General features: G+C 41.3%; 1 protein-coding gene across 5 annotated transcripts in view; it reads left to right on the top strand.

The window, feature by feature from the left end:
* Nucleotides 1-16,903, top strand: part of znf516 (zinc finger protein 516) — a 66,508-nt gene that overhangs the window by 8,921 nt on the left and 40,684 nt on the right. For 2 of the 5 annotated variants that reach the window (XM_086310636.1, XM_086310640.1), the window contains exon 1: nucleotides 7,397-7,522. The exons of 1 other annotated variant lie outside the window; for it this stretch is intronic. The gene's annotated coding sequence lies outside the window, so the exon portion shown is untranslated. Of the gene's footprint in view, nucleotides 1-7,396; nucleotides 7,523-9,695; nucleotides 10,162-16,903 lie in introns of those variants that run through there. 2 more of the 5 variants (XM_086310639.1, XM_086310637.1) reach the window with 2 other exon arrangements.

Genomic DNA, 16,903 nt, shown 5'->3' on the forward strand with positions numbered 1-16,903 from the left:
CTACCTGACAATCCAAAATTTATGTCATAGATCAGAAGCATTACTGGAAAGTAACTCATAGAAACTCTATATAAACTGCAGCTTATTTAAGAGAGACCACATAAATCACATGTGCTATATATACAGTATAAATGTGTGCAAGTCTGACAATAGTAGCAGAAAAATAAAAATTCAATTTTTCAGGACTGATAATGGAGGGAGTGTGTGGGGGTGGACACGATGGTGAGTGAGAGTGGTTAAGGGGAGGGTTAGGTGAGTGGGCATTTAAGCAGATTTTACATATAACTCCTATTTATGATTTTGGAAGTGTCTGCAAAGCAGCTAATATAAGAGCCTGAACTATTTTTGCAGCTCACATCCTGTTTCATGCATCAGCTGTAGAGCTGGGCTATGAAGTGGAAAAACTATGATATAGAGATTCAGCCATACTCTGACATCTTTTGATTGATTATTTTTTTTAAAGTTGTGCTTATAATCCTTATAGGACTTTTTAATGTTTCTTTAAAGCACGACCTGTTTATGTGTTTAAAGAATTAAAAAGTTTTCATTGCAATTATTAAGATGGACCTGAATTGAGGCATTAATTGCAATTATAAAACTATTTTTAAGAGAATAATTTTAATTTTTATGATGATCAATAGTTGGAGCCATTAACTGCAAATGAAGCCCAATGCAAACTGAATTTTACATGCAATGTATAATGCGTTTTATTGTGCTAGTTGCACTGGTGGCTACTAGGTGTAATATTAAGAATTCCTTGTACTTGTAGATGTAGTTGTAGACGACAAAATGAGCCTACATGGTTATGAGTTTTTTTTTTAGGTCTCTGGTAAGAAATGATCAGGGCCCCAACATGTGCTGACGCTTTACCACAATACAGTTATTAATTCTCGATTTCTACATCACTAGCTATGTGACCTCGGTTACAATGATGTTGTACTTAATAGAAAAAGGGTCACCTAAAACCACTGTTTGTAAAAAGCCTTCCATCTCAGGCTCACACAAACACACTCGCACCTACACTTACGCATGAAATTGCAGTCATTTATGGGTTTTTTAACCAACAAATTTGTACGTGAGCCTTCCTTGAAGTTCCATCAAAATGTGTTAAAAGCCAACGAGTAAATAAAGAAAAGCTGACAACTTGCAGAGGTGATCTTATATTTTTATCCACTACCCTATCACTGCCTCACATGTGCTCCATTTTACAGCAGGTGCCAGACCAAAAAAAGAAAGAAAGAAATGCTTTAAAAATTTGATTTTAGAATAATGTATGCTTTTTAGCTGATATAGTTAGCAGATCTAACAGACCTTTTAAGATCATTAGCACATTAAATAATTTAGGAAGTCTGTGTTATTGACATTTGAGTGAATTGTGGTGAAATGTTTCGCAGCCTCATTGTTGAATCACGGAAACATGGACATTTCAGCAGTAGTGCATTTCTGTCTACTTGCAGAGCTTGCTAGATTGAAATAATAGAGCCTCATGCCAGACAATAATGTGAGTTAAGTCCTTTAGGCAAGCAGCTGCAGAGATAGCCAAACAAAAGATAATCAATATCATATGGTGTGTCGCCTGGAGTCTAGACTTTAGCCTCTCGCCGGCATACTCATCATATGCCTTTGAGTGGTTGTCTATCACCGCAGTCAGTGTCAGACACAATGTCAAACAGGCAACACGTCTAGGGCTCAGTGTTAATTACAACATCACTGCACAAATAAACACGATGGCAATATGACAGCTTGCGACACAAGGTATCATTGCGGGTGTGACTAAGCAAGTTAGCCAGATTAAAATAGGGCAGATTGAAATTTGGGGAGCTGAAAAAGCTCACATATTAGTTAGATGTTACCAAATCGCACAACGCACACAAAGGTAAAACGGATGTCACTTATAACTGCACATGATTTGCATGAGACCGAACAGCACAACAGCAGTGGCTTCAACATCGCTATGTGAGCTGATGTATAGAACGCATGTACACAAGCTTTATTCGCCTTTTCCTGCCACATCAAATACACATGTGCACATACTACCAGCTCCTTCTCTTTCCTCCCTGCTTCTTTTGAAGCTGAGGACAGACAGAGCTGTCTCTGTGTTTGGATTAAAGGGCTGCGACAGGAGCGGACACTTCCCTTCTCCTGTGACAGGGTGTAAGTGAGAGGTTCGCTGTCGCCAGTAAAATAAACCATGGGTGCATGTTGGTGACTTCCTGTTTGCCTTGTGTAAGTCAGACATGGGATCCTCATATGGCTTCTGCAACACGCTCACACAATGACAAGTTGTAATGATGAAATCCAACCCTGTGATAGTCTATGTAGCCCCCACCTCCCCCTGATCGGTGCTTTTTGTCTTTTTTGTTTGCTCTTGCAGCACCTTGTTTCTGAACATGCATGGCTGCCTTTGAAAGAGCACACTGTATGTGTACTGTCTGCAGGGAAGGGTGAGCAGTAGTTTTGCTTGTAGGGATCATGCAGCTCTGTTTTTTTTTTTCACTTGCACTTTTAGTCATCTTAAAATCCGCTTCATTAGTGTGTCTAATGTGTATGCATTCTTGCAGTGAGTGTAGGGCTGCACTTGCTCCTGCATCTGCAGCTGTGACTGTTCAGAAATTGTGTGTGTGTGTGTGTGTGTGTGTGTGTGTGTGTGTGTGTGTGTGTGTGTGTGTGTGTGTGTGTGTGTGTGTGTGTGTGTGTTTTAGAGTGATAATTCTGCTGAGAGGCAGGCAGACAGTACAGGGGAGGGTGAAGGAGGAGGAGGAGGAGGAGGAGGAGGAAGAAGAGGAGGAGGAGGAAGAGGAAGACAATGTCAGCGCTGCAGTATGATCCTGTATCCATCAGGCTGCCTCCTGCAGTCACCGCTGCTTAAAATGCACTGCCACAAACACACACACGCATACACACACAGGAAATGGCCTCATTCAGTGTAGCACACAGTGCGCAGTTTCTCATTCCAGATGGGATTATGATGTTATTATTTCACGATTACACCAAATAACTATATTAACAACAGAACACAACCTGGGACTTCTCAATCAGTCACCTTCCCTTTATACAGAGAAGACTTTTCAACAACCCCCCTCCCCTGCCTGATACACCGATACACACCTCACCATTCCTGGTCTAACAACAGCAACAGGAGCCAGTCATTCACCTTAATATTCATCATCCCTCCTCGTGCCAGCAAATTAGCCATTACAAGCATGATTTAATGATGTTTGTGCTGTGATGCTAGAACATTAATGCTGATCCGGTGACGTAACACAGATTTGCATTCTATTGGGAGTTTTTTGTTTTTTTTTTTCCTTCCTCTTTGCAGGTGGATGTTCTGGCCCCAACTGAGAACAACATTTCTAAAATAGCATTGAATGATCACTCATGTGGGTGGATCCACCCTCACTTCCCCTCCCCACCCTATGGAATTTGATAAGTTGGAGAGGAAAGGTGGCCGACCAAAACAGAACAAGAGAGAGAGAGAAAAGGGATGGTGGGAGAGTAGGGGTAGAATGAGAGAAATGTGAATTTTTAAAAAAAAGGAAGGGAGGGGAGGAGTGTAAGCAGGAAATAGATGAGATCCAAAAGCAGTGTGAGATCAAGTCAACAAGACCGAGAAAAAGAGAGAGAAAAGAGAGGGGCGGGGGGGCAGCACTTCCTCCTGTATGGCAGTCACAATGAAGAAGTAAGAGAATATAATCTTCCTAAATTCAAAATCATATGCAGCTGGTCTGGCAAGCTTTGTTTCATCACCTAAGAAGACAGAAAAGCTGCGAGCGGGTCACACGCAATTTACCATGAGGAAGAAAGAGAAATGGTTTCTGTACCAACAAGATTTATTTATTTCCAACCTATAAAAGACATTTGATTTCTCTCCTGGTCTGAGCAGAAGTGTCATCTGAGTCCAGAAGACGGTGTTATTTATTTATTTCAAAAGAGAGAATGCGATATATCCCCCATAAATATTTTACATTCTACAGCAAGAGGTGGGCTTCCTCCTGCTGCTCACAGATACTGTATGTGCTCACGGGCTGGTTAGGCAACAAAGCATCCCTCCACACCCCCACCCACCTACCCCAGCACTCCCCGAGGTATCTCCTTGAGGGTTCTCCTTGCACTCCTCTGCCAGCTGACAATTAGCATGCAGTTGCTAATGCACTAGGAGCTAATTGAGCACAAGGGGGCTGGAGGTGTCAGTCACTGGAGAAGGCTTGTATATGGGAGCATATACTAGAACTGCCATTTTAAGATAAGAAGGGATAAACTTGGAGAGGAATGTGGGTCACAGCATGAGGCAAATTAAAGTAAGACAGGTTAGCCCCCTACCAAAAATAGCAAATATTTATCACGTGTTAAATAGAGGAACAAAAAACCCCCAAAAAACAGATAATTTATTGCTTTGTGGGTGTGAGTCATATTTGCTGCTTACTGATGCTTGAAGTAAATTGTGGATTTCACATTCACGTTCTCCTTTTATTTGAAACTCTAGTTAGGTAATACAAATAAATAAATAAATAAACACTGATGCCACACACACTAATGTGAATCAGTGCTGGCTGGAGAACTGCACTATCACTGTGTTAAAACCAGGGGTAGCTATTATAAGAGCTGCCCCAAGCTCTGTGTGTGTGTGTGTGTGTGTGTGTGTGTGTGTGTGTGTGTGTGTGTGTGTGTGTGTCTGCCACGCATGCACAAGTAGATATGCATGCAGCACTTTGGAAATGCATGCATGCACTGTTTATCTAGATGTGCCACCAGTGCAATATTTATCAGAAATCCAAATCCTTTTTTTCTAAAAAGGTGAAGGTTCATTTGGGTATATTTAAAAAAAAAAGATTGGGTGCAGACTGAAGGGCAACAAACGACAGAGAAGCTTCTCTGCTGGCTCGTTCAGAGAGAAAAAGACAGAGAGGCAAAGAGGGGGGAGAGAGAGAGAGAGAAAAGAGGGAGAGGACACCTTGGTGATGTGTGTGTGTGTGTGTGTGTGTGTGTGTGTGTGTGTGTGTGTGTGTGTGTGTGTGTGTGTGTGTGTGTGTGTGTTTGGCCTGACATTCCCTCTGACTTGGAAAGCAGGAATGAAGAGAAAGGGAGGCTGTTTTAAAGACGGCTCTTCTCTAACAGGAAGTATCTGAACAGTGACTCACACGCTACATGGAGAGAGAGTATGGAGGCAACTACATGGAACTACATATCTCTAATGTGTGTGTATGATGAGTTATAAATATAAGTGGGATTGCATAAATATGCATAAAAAAATAACATGATAATAATGAACATCAATAGCGCTAGTGAATGTGTGCGTGCGTGCGTGTGTGCGTGTAAGGAAGTTTACATGCACTCTTGTGTTCTGGTTAAATCAAATTTTAAAAAATGGTGCGTTTTACTAAACAAATCTGTTAGCGTGTGCCAGAGGGGCTATCACTAATTCTCATGTGTTTAGCTCAGTGGATCACATTTCAACAAGGATACGATGCCTTACTCAAAAGCCTCAGTGTGCACGTTCTTTTGTATGCGCGCATTTGGATAGGAGTACTGCTTAATTCTGAGGAATAAGCGATGCGTATCTGGTTTATGATACACAAATGTCAAATGTATATAAGGATGTGTGGATTTCAGCGTCAGTGTGTGCAAGTTCTCAGCACACCACCCCCCCTATGGAGCTCTGGGGGTTTGCCTATATTAAGAGCAGTGCCTGCCATTACAATTCCACGACTTGTCGCTGATAAGATGTCTGTGTATCTTAAGTCACTGGTATATCAGCAGTCAGCAACATGGCTCCCTCTCACTGCGTCGTGCTGAGCAAACAAGCCTGACCTCTGCGCAACACCCACAACAACACAGCAGAGTGACAGTTATTACACATGACTTCAGAGTACAATAAGCTACAGAGCATTTTGTTAGCAGTAGGGTTGATTTGCATAGTATTGTGATGTTTATGCCTGGACAATTTAAAAAAAAAAAACTTGCTCTGGTGGTTTAATGAAAAGCATTTTTTAAAGGTCCCACACTGATATACAGTTTTAAGTGTAATCACAATTGTTGGAACTGAATAGGTATGCGTGTCCACACTTTTCCACACCTTTGGGCTATCGCATTCATTTTTCATGCTTTTCCAGACTTTCCAGTCCTGCAAGGGAGGCACTGTTTACTCGTTCCTGTCTCACATTTTTTGGGGCATGTTTAAAAACAAAGAGAAAAAAGTGAGCCAATTAATCAAACAATTTCATTTTAACTAAATTTCAAAAAAATAGAACTAGCAGCGGTGTGTGTGTGTGTGTGTGTGTGTGTGTGTGTGTGTGTGTGTGTGTGTGTGTGTGTGTGTGTGTGTGTGCGCTGACAGTCATTGAATTTCTCCTATGTCTGTGTATTGGACTTTTTAGTATTGACCTCTCTGTGTTATTCTGTTTGTCTCTGCGTGTGTATGTGTGTGTGTGTTTGTGCATGTGTTTGTGTAACAGGATTAACAACCTGCTTAACTTAAACCAGACTATAGTCATGCATTCCATCAAGAGGAAAAAGAAGAAGAAGATACACGTTGTAAGACTATCCTACCAGTTTTAAATCTTTAAACTGAGGGCAAATTCTGTCTGTAAATCGCTTGTATAGTTACCGTGTCAGGCTTATACTGGCTTTACCACAAGGACAAGTAAAACAAAACAAAACACTCAATGTTTAACAAGCAGAGAATGAGACAATATGCTGGCAGCATATTATCTATGTGTCGTTGTACAGTATGTAACAGCTGTGTTAAAAAAGGGAAAGAGGTTCTCTCAAGGTTAAACACACAATGTAGTTACTCAGATTTTGTTAACCATATGGTTAACAATATATATATATATATATATATATATATATATATATATATATATATATATATATATATATATATATATATATTGCAGTAAGATAAACCTTATCATCTCTATACTCTAGATAGATCTCAACAACATCCTGGATCAACTGTCAATATAATCAGACTCGACGGGAGAAGAGTGAAATTTCATCGGCACCTTGTGTCTTTATGTGTCGTGGCATTAAAAAACAAAACAAAACAAAAACCTGAGCGTTTTTCTAAGAAGTGGTTGGGTTGGGCAGTTTCACACTCCTGACGCACTTTTTTGAGTCCTTAGCAGTATCAACAACTTTTCGCTGATGAGACAATAGCAGATAGTTCCATTTAATGCGTGAGAAACCATTCGGTTGGAGAAGAGGGGTGTCAGGAAATTGCCAAAACACTCACCCAAAGACGAAGTCGAGCATATTTATTTTAAGTCACGAGCCTGTGTGATATGAACGGTAAGAGCTGAGTTTATGCATGTGTTACAAAAACGAAGCACAAGCGTGATGGTCGAGTGAAAGCGGAGAGGAAACCTTGCCCCCCCCCCTCCCCCCCCCCACCTCACGGGACAGAATGGATTCGACCTACTCAATCATACTCTTCAGCATACACTGCAAAGAGCATGCTTTCACCTTTAGGATTGTCTGTGCTTCTTGAAGTCACCCTGGATTATTCTTTTGGATAACGCAGGTACGCACATCTCGTCTTTCCCTGCCTTTTAGACACATAGAAAAACACAGGGGCGATCTCGTCGGTGTTTGGATTTGGTTGTAGGTGGTATGCGATTGTCTGATCTAGATTTATAAATAGGTTACATGCAAGAAAGGGTGTAGTGGTTGGTTTAAATACATATGTATTTCTATATATATAACAGTGTGTGTGTATATATCGTGTATGGCTATCACAATGTAACATAACCAGAAGTATGTACAAGTGTGTATAAATTCTCCACTCTTTACAGATTTACAGACACTGAGTGAGTCACAGCAGTTTGATGATACTTCGAATTTGTGAGACTCCTCATACCTAATGTGATCCTTCAAAAAAAAAAAAAAAAAAAGGAAGGATAGAAAAAAGGGACTAAACCAAACTAACGCGTTTGAATAAAAGGTGGAGTACTTGGTTAATATGCTCCACCGACATCCTTCAGCTCAGGCAAACTTTCCATCAGCTCGACACACACACATACACACACACACACACTCATCTCTTCCTTGAGTAATGTTTTGGATAATAAACTCTATCATTGCAGCATCAGAAACACAGATGGCAGCTGTAGACTTCTGAGTAGTGTTTAAAAAAAGAGGCAGCTCAGAGGCTCAATACAGAAAACATCCAAGAGGAGGAAGAGGAGGAGGAACAGTTTCTCTCTCTCTTTTTTAGAGATTGTTTTATTCACACGGAGGGTGGAGGTGGACGTTAGGGAAGGGTGGGGGCAATATCCATATTAGGAAGCCGTGTCCTACATAATAGACATGGCACAACTGCCACTGAGCAAGGCACAGGTGCCGGGCAGCAGTCGGGGTCCGGTGGCTCTTTTAGACCTTACATATGAGGATCTGAAACCGCTGGAAGCTCTCTGGTGTGTCTCGTTTCTTCTTCTTTCAATCTCTGCGCCTGCTGAAGCTCTCACAATCTGCATGCGGGGTGTGTGCCCGTACGCGTGTGTGTTGGGGGGGGGGGTTGATCGTGTAGTTCGTGTGAGATAGTGTAAGTAGGAGCTACTACTTGCCCCCCCGCAGTTGATGACACACACCTACAGGATGTGTGCCTGCTGTTATGGTAAAGGTTCACAATAGCACTAAGCTCCAACCGGGGGGGTTACTGCAAGACAATTGGGATGACTGAGGCTTGTTTCGCCTTGTTTCACATAACCGTGTACGTGACGTGTACATACAGGTGACTGTGATACAAAAATGAGGGAGTGTATGTGCGTGTGCAAAACTAAGCCCAGAACACCAGTGTCAAAGGGATTTCATACCAATATAACACACGAGCACATTTGCGCACGGGGGTCATTGTGAGATGAGCGTCTTCTTCACTAATCTGTACACTTTATCATTAATTGCCAATACACATGCGGGCGCCAGTTCACGTGTCCCTGATAGGAAGCGATGGACATACGTGAAAGCACGAAGAGTGGAATGTGCGTCCTCTGCGTGGGGGGCAGAGGTTTGGTGACACCGCGAGGACAAACTTTTTTTCTTCGCTTTTGTTCGCCTTCGATCTTGCACCTCACCGTTTCACAAACACAATCTCTCTCTCTCTTACAACAAACTGGAGGCTGGCTTGACTGCAAGTCTCGAATTGGAGGCTGGCTTGACACCAGTTCTCTTACACACACAGATGGGGCTTCTTTCCATGCACGGTGCGTTCAGGTGCTCTCATAACCTCTGCCATTCACATGCTAGAAAATGTGATCAGAAAGTAGTGTGTGGTGGTTTTAAAAGAGGAAGGATTTGTTGAATCTCGCTGTGACATGGGGGATGTTGCATGGCTTATGAAAAGATAGTCTGTGCGGACCAGCCTAGTGTGCTTCCTTTACTTGAAACGCATGCGAATTGTAGGAAATGGAGTGACTCAACGTGAAAAGTAACAAATACATGAAATTATTAATTTTAATGAAGTGACATCAAAAACTACAGGCTAATCTAAATCAACAATGCCCTGCGGAACCTTTATTTCCAATCACTCAATAAATGTCTTACTCAATGCAATCCGCAAAGTGACGTCTTCCAACGTTATTCTGTGTACAAAAGTTATTGACTCAAAAGACGAGCAGATGAGAGAAACCAGAAAATACAGAAACTATATAAATGCCTAAGCAAAAATAATTACCATTTAACTGGCTAGCACCTCTAACAACACACGCCATAATGTACACTATCTTTTAGAGCCGTATTCAACACACAGTAGTATTTGTTTACGTCGCTGCTAAATTTACTACATAATTCCAACCGTGTGTCACTTTATCCCTGAGTCATGACATATCCGACAACACCTAAAAGCATCAACAGCAGCGAAACGACAAGAGACAAGACAGACAGAGAGAAAGAAGCAGAGAGAGGAACCTGTACTGTGGTAGCTACAACACAAGGAGACAGGAATTCGGCCGAGATAATAATAATAATAATAGTAATCGTGCAGGATTGTGGCGAAGTTGATCAGCGGGCTGCTGTTGTCAGTCGCCGCACTGGCTCACACAGCGGGGTCTCCTCTGTATCTCTGCTGGATCTGGACTCTTGGACGCTTTAGGAAACCTGCACCCCCCGCCCCCTTTCTTTCTCCGACTGTTTGAGCTGCTCAGCGTTGTTTTAACTGGTGAGGAAGTGAGTTCACATAATTATTACTGTTTGTAATTTAGAGGGTGTGTTCGTGCTGGCTGGTCTTGCTACTACTACTACTGCTGCTGCTACTACTGCAGCAGCTGCTGGTGCTCCTGCAATCTTTGGCTGTTACACATTCTTTAGTTTGAAACCTTGTCATTTCCTTTAAGTGAGAGGCGAGAGAGAAGTGACTAAGAGAAGGTCAGTAAAAAAAAAAACCGGCATGTGCTACAGTGGAGATAAGGGTCATTTTGGGGAATGTTTGACTGATAAGTGGAACCTTGTGGCTAGGAAAAGCAACAACAACAAAAAGAAGAAGTAGAAGCCAACATAATCCTGTGATACACTTAGGAATGGTGCTATGCAAATAGTAGGCAAAACTGACATCCCAAAGGAGCTTCACGGGGATATTAGAACTATATCATAAAACACTTTCAAACGTCTTAATGGTAGCAGTAAGTGTAAATGATAGCTGCACTGTAGGTGATAAAGGAGGATAAAACAAAATCAATAAAGTGATGCATATTATAAGGGGTTGTAAAGAAAGTTGTCACTGGAGACAGTTATGTAAAAGCATAGTTTGCAGTAGAGATAGAGGAGAAAGTGTGTGCATGCATGGCAGTGTGCACATGTGCCAAAACAGGCTCACCTTCCTGCTTTGTAGTTTGAGCAATACAGATGATGAAAAAACACACAGGGAGGGAGGAGGGGGGTAGCTGTTCTCTTTATCTGCTGGTGTAGGAAGTTTGACTTCAAATAGGAGCCTAAATAATGGTGGCTTTGTATCGAGTGGAGTTTCCACACACACACACACACGTGCGTATACACCAAATACTGTGATATTCAGCTGTTCCCTACAAGTAAGAAAATTTTGGCAAAAGGGTTGTGTTCCCTTCACTGTCCCCCGCTACAACGGCTTTGTTTCTAATTGTGCACGGGACTCTCAGCTGCCAGTTTTCTCTTGTCTATTTTCTTTGAGATTGACTTTCTGTGGCATACTGTTTTCCCCTGTAGCTGTTGAAAGATACAGCATTTTTCTTCTGTGTAAGGGTCACACACACAAACACATACAGAAAGAGAAAGAAGTAGAGGGCGGAGGGAGCGAACAAGGGAGGAGGGAGGAAGAGAGGCAGAGTGTGTTGTTTTGCAGACAGGATTACATTGTCTCCCCCATGTTAGATTTCAGACATTATGTTAAATATTTCTAGGCCTGCGACTCTCGCCCTGTGCTCGTGCCAGCAAATATAACACCCTGCAGCACGGCACAACAACAATAAATGATCTAACTTCCCCAAATTGACTGTTAGATAATAAATAGCAGTTATGTGTGATCTGAATCTCATGGATACTAACAAGAATAGGTGTGATAGGCAAACAGATTTAGTCAGTTATGGAGGGGGGTGTTTGGGGAAAAAAGTAGTTTTTCTGAATGTTTAATTGATTTTTTTTTGTTTGTTTAGTTTTTTTCCTTTTCTTAATCCAAGAGTGAAGGAAAAGCTGTAAACAGGATTAGCTGACGAGTTCAGCGTTGGGGGTATTATTTTTTCTTAGAAGGTTATGTCATAGAAGTAAATAAGCAGTGACGTCACTTGTTGACCATCGCAGCAGAGTGAAAGAGGAACATGACCTGTGTTTAAATGTGAATTATGACGGTTCATCACTTGACTAATACAAATGTAAGTCATGTTCAGGGAGTTGAGAACTTTTTGGAAAGCACAGATGCCTCACATTCACAAACAAGTCCCCGGAGAGCTTATGCATGGCTCGAGTGAAGCCTTTGTGTTTGATTGCCTTCCACCTGCGTGTCTTTGCATAAACCGAAGAAGTGCTGCGTATATCTTCAGTAGAACTGCCTGTCTGTCGCACGTAGTTTGTGCACTCAGTTTTCCATCCCTGTGCTTATCAAGATCAAACTCTGAGCCATACCTTGCCTTTTTTCTTACCCTGACACTTTTTTTTTAATTTGTAAAGTTCATCCAGCCCCTAACTCCTCCCCTCCTGTTCTTCCTGTATCTGTGGGAGTAAAATTAGCAATTTAATTTTTTTTTTTTTTTTTTTTTTTTTTGGAGTGGGGGTTTGTATTGTCCCTTCAGAGTGTAGAAGTGTTTTATTGGTGTGGCGAGAAACAATGAGGACAAGGCAGGGCTTTGTGGTGGCAGAAATGCATTTTTAACCCATGTGAATGAATGGCGCCTCACATTCCACAGCAGCAGGCCCTTTACTGAATGGCAGCACTAACTCGGCTGTTTTCATTACTCATTACTGCCTTGTGCCTTTTCACCATGTACAGAGTCATTTACCTTCACCACACTGGAGGGGGGTTAAACACTATACAGACTCTTGTTTATAGTCGATTTTCAGAACTGGACATGGGGTAAAACTTATGATTTGCCTAACTGTCTCTTGCTCAACAATCAGTATTAAAGCTGCTCTAGGATATAGACATTAAGAAAGGATGAACTGATAATGTTCAGTGGGAAAGTTCTGCTTGTAGTGATATAATGTGCATGATCTATTGTGACTTTTTAGCTCAGTGTTTTGTCTGTCTGGCCTCGAGCTTTATTGTTCCACTTCATTGTTGATGCTCTCATTGAGTCATTTCCAGCATAGACCTTAAGAGAAAAACTTCATAAATAGTCAGTGTAAAGAGCAAATCATTGGCTAAAAAAAGTGTATATTTTTCTTATGAACTGATGGGAAGTAAAAAAAAAAAAAAAGAGTCGGCAAGAAACATGAATGTTCCTCTTCATAAGCAGGGTGCACAGATTTAAAACAACAATAATAATCCCTGTTAGTATCTTTTTCAGAAAATGGCAATGGCTTAAGTGTCTAAATCTTTTAGTAAAGACCTTTGTAAAAATCCTTTTTCCCTGTAATACTGGGGTGTGAGCATTCTCTGTTGGTGGTATCTAAGACCTTGCTGAATTCACAGAGAATGGTTCCAAAGCTGGCTAATTGTGTTGTCCTGCATACACAATTCGTAAATCCGATCCATTCAGTCCATTTTCCACTGTAATTACTACCCTGCTTTGACCGTACTTTCTCATCTCTGTCCCAACCGTTCGTGGTAATGTTGTGTGGTTTGAAACTATAATTGATATGAAAGGAAAAAAAGTAATCAAATCAGAGGACAGATATGTTTTTGTGCAGAGGCATATAGTCTGAAGTCATTCCGTGTGCCCTGCTGCCCCCCCCCCCCCCTTTCCCTCTCTCAGCTCTTCCTTGTTATGTTTTAGATCATATCAGCGCTTTTTACATGAAAGCAAACATGTACGCATCTGCCTTTACATGGTTAAGTAACTTTGTGACATGCTGAAGTTGGATTGGAGATGGGCAATGATGAACGCAAAAACAATTTTCTGGTATGAATCAGAAATGGAAGAGGAAAAAAATCAAACAATTTATTGTCTTTTTACTGGTGCTCCACAGCCACATCATTTTAATACGGGGTCTAGTGTCTATTCTCTGGTGATGGCATTGATTCCCTGCTACATGGTGGGGGTTTCCACTCTGAAAGGGCAGTCTCTCTGTGTTAGCCTAGAAACACCAAGCTCCTGGATTAAATTATAAATGAGCCCTCCGTGGGAAACGTATTGCTTACTGCTTAGGATAATCAGAAGGAATTTTGCATTTGCTGTCATCCTACACATTTCCAGTGGATGTTTTGTCCTCTCTACTAACTTCTGTTCCTGTGGTGCCCACAGTTTTCTTAAAACTTTTGATAACAGGTGTGCAGTTAATCCCTTTATTCCAATTGCACCTGCACCCTCTACCCCCTCCCGTATGGATCAATACAGTCTGTGCCAAGCCAAGCAGCATTGTCCAGGTACTAAACTGTGAAGACAGATATCTGTCTAAATTAGACCCAAATAAAATGATGTAGTAATCAGGGGATTAAGATAGGAGAGGGGTTAAGGGGTTAGAGCTGGTGGGGGGTAGGGAGGGGATTTAGGCACAGGCCATTTTAGTCATCTACTCATAGTGTTGGGGTGGGGAGAGAAAGACAATGGTGTGTTTTTTTTGTTTTTGTTTTTGTTTTTTTTAAATTAAGTACGCATCCATTCAGCAAAGTGTGATCTTCAGACTTGGGAAGGATTCACTTTTTCCCACCTAAAGTTTACTAATGCAGTGGTGGAAAACCCCTCTGAGACAGCAAGCCCTAATAGGAGTGAATAACTTCCCTTTGAAAGCCATATATAGATTTTTTTTTTTTCCAGAAAGAAACCCAGAAAAACCCAGTGTGCACATTTATATAGAGTACATCTGGCACAGCTTACTTTATATCTATCCTTACTAGGGTTACTGATACAATAATGGCAGAGCACAGTTCCCTTCATAAACTAGCTGAAGCTGGTTTAGGTGGGTGTAGGTGCAACCTACAGTAATGATTTTCAACTAAATTCCACATTTTTCATGACATTTTAATACTGTCATTTGCACACATCCACTGAGAGTCTAATGGAAACTGTTTGTGACACAAGGTAGCATTTTTAGTCATTGAGAGATTGCTCATTTCCAAAGTATTTTAGTGATGTTAGGAGTAGTTAGTGTGAGGGGTTCCTCTTACTGCAATGTATTTATTTATTTTTTTACTCAGGTTATATATAAAGTATCTATTTTTATATGTTTACTCTTTTCTTCTTAGGTATAAGCTCCCCAAGAACACATACGTTTGTTTCCATTTTAAATAATGAAATCAACAGCGTAACCCGTGTGTGTATTTGCATGTGCTTTTTATACCTGATGGTAAGAGCTGGATCTTTGGTTCTTGGTAAAAAGAAAAAACAAACAAATAGAATAAAATAACTAAATTAGTACAACACCCCCCTGAAACAGGTCAATTTGAGCTTTTAAAATTTAATACAAATCCTATATTTCCATACTTTGTAGTGCAAAATAGAAAGTACACTAAAATAATGTTAGCAGGCATTTGCAATTGCTGCTGGCAGCCTTAGCTAAATATGGCAGCTCATCCTACTAAACCTAGCAAACAAACATTTTTAAAACATCATCTCCATACCTGAGCTATGTGTGTTGTGTGTCTAATAAGCCTGGTTGCCCTGATACAAGAGCCAAATGCATGCCATTTACAAAGCATGGCAAAGTTTTCTCTTCTCTTTTTCTAGCAGCCATGCTAACTCTACATGCTAACATTAGCCTTCTGCTCTTGAGGCAAAACTTGTTAAAAACTTCAATTAGCGAACCCAAACCTCTACAGGACTCGCGCAGGATGAACCAGATATTAAATAGAAAAAGATATAACAGTCGGACTGTTATATCGACTGCTAAACCAGTGTGTCATACATTTGCGCTACATTGTACCTTTTTGACACGTGTAGGTGTGTGCCAGTATTTTTGCAGTTTTCCACCACTGACAGTTTGCCTGGTCTGATTAGCGCTATTGCTGATACTCCTACTAGTTGCCCTAATAAATAATATTTTCACCAGCTGTGAGTAGGCTGGGACCATCACTGAAATCAGGGGTGGGCCCCGCTGAGTGGCTGATGATCTGATGATCAGTGTTGGATATCGACTCCATTTATCAGTGCCGCCATTTATTAGCGGACGACGCTCACAGCAGGGTTGGGCCTGTAGGGATGCAAGCAGTGTTGCAGAGTCTTGTCAGTGCATAGATTTCTTCAGTTACAAAGAGTGGGATGTGTTGGAGAGTTTTTGCAGAAAATCTGACTCTTGCTTCAGTTCAAACACAAGCTCCTTTGCCACATTACAAGCCACATTGTCCATCACCGTCACTCATGTTGATTTTCCGCCTTACGCATTATTGACGATACAATGAAATAACAACCAGGAGCAACGCAGCGCTGAGCTGACTGCGCTGGATTCATTAGCGGCACTTATCAGGTTTGAGCTGACATAGTGATCATAGTTAATAGATTTCTGCCTGCGTCCATGAACCGAAGCTTGGCATCGTTGCTGTGATTGCTGCTGGATTAAAGAAGAGAAATAAGCTTAGCTGAGAGAAACAGCCCAGAGGACCACGTGGCTATGATTGGGGATTCAGAGAGAGAGAGGAGAGGAGAGGAACGGCAGTCTTTGTCCAGCCCAGATGTCACTGTAGTAGACTGCCCTTATTGATCTGCTGCTTTACACAAACACACACACATATCCTGCACACCACTCACATACACGGTCTAATTAGATAGCTATACAAAGGAAATTTAAGAAGTGAGACCTTCAATTTGGCTACATAAACACCATTTACTGCTGATTTATTACTTACTTTACATTGAAATATGTGTCTCGTTATAGAATATTCTTTTGTGCGTAAGCATACATCAGTTGAAGAATATTTTGAAATATCTCCATCTCTGCATTCTTTCTACCTTGCCTGGCCTGGTTTTTATGTCTGTCCTTTTTTAAGGTTTGATAAACCAAGACGACACAGTCACTTAGCATGTAGGTATCTGTGTGTGTTTCACAGGGCTCGGCAGGGAGGGGACGCAGCACCCAAACTTAATCCAAACTCACAGCAGCCCAGAGGGCATTAAGGGTGGGTGGGGGGTTGGGTGAACCCATTCCTAAGAAGAGAGGTTCATTTTTTAACATACCCATTCCCTGCCGTCTAATAAACACACTAAATGGGGATGCAAGTGCCTACAGAAATTTTTAAGAACCCCATTGCTTACATGTACAGGTTCAGATTTTTTTAAGGCTTGATTTCTTTGGAAAATTCACCACAGTCCAAAAAAACTTATATGCAGGGAAGAAGTTAAGAATAGGTGAC

This window comes from Aulonocara sp. 'chitande type north' Nkhata Bay, linkage group LG11 (assembly GCF_057382095.1).
Source record: "Aulonocara sp. 'chitande type north' Nkhata Bay isolate Kocher_YH1m ecotype deep benthic linkage group LG11, A_spYH_male_GT1.1, whole genome shotgun sequence".
NCBI lineage: Eukaryota > Metazoa > Chordata > Actinopteri > Cichliformes > Cichlidae > Aulonocara > Aulonocara sp. 'chitande type north' Nkhata Bay.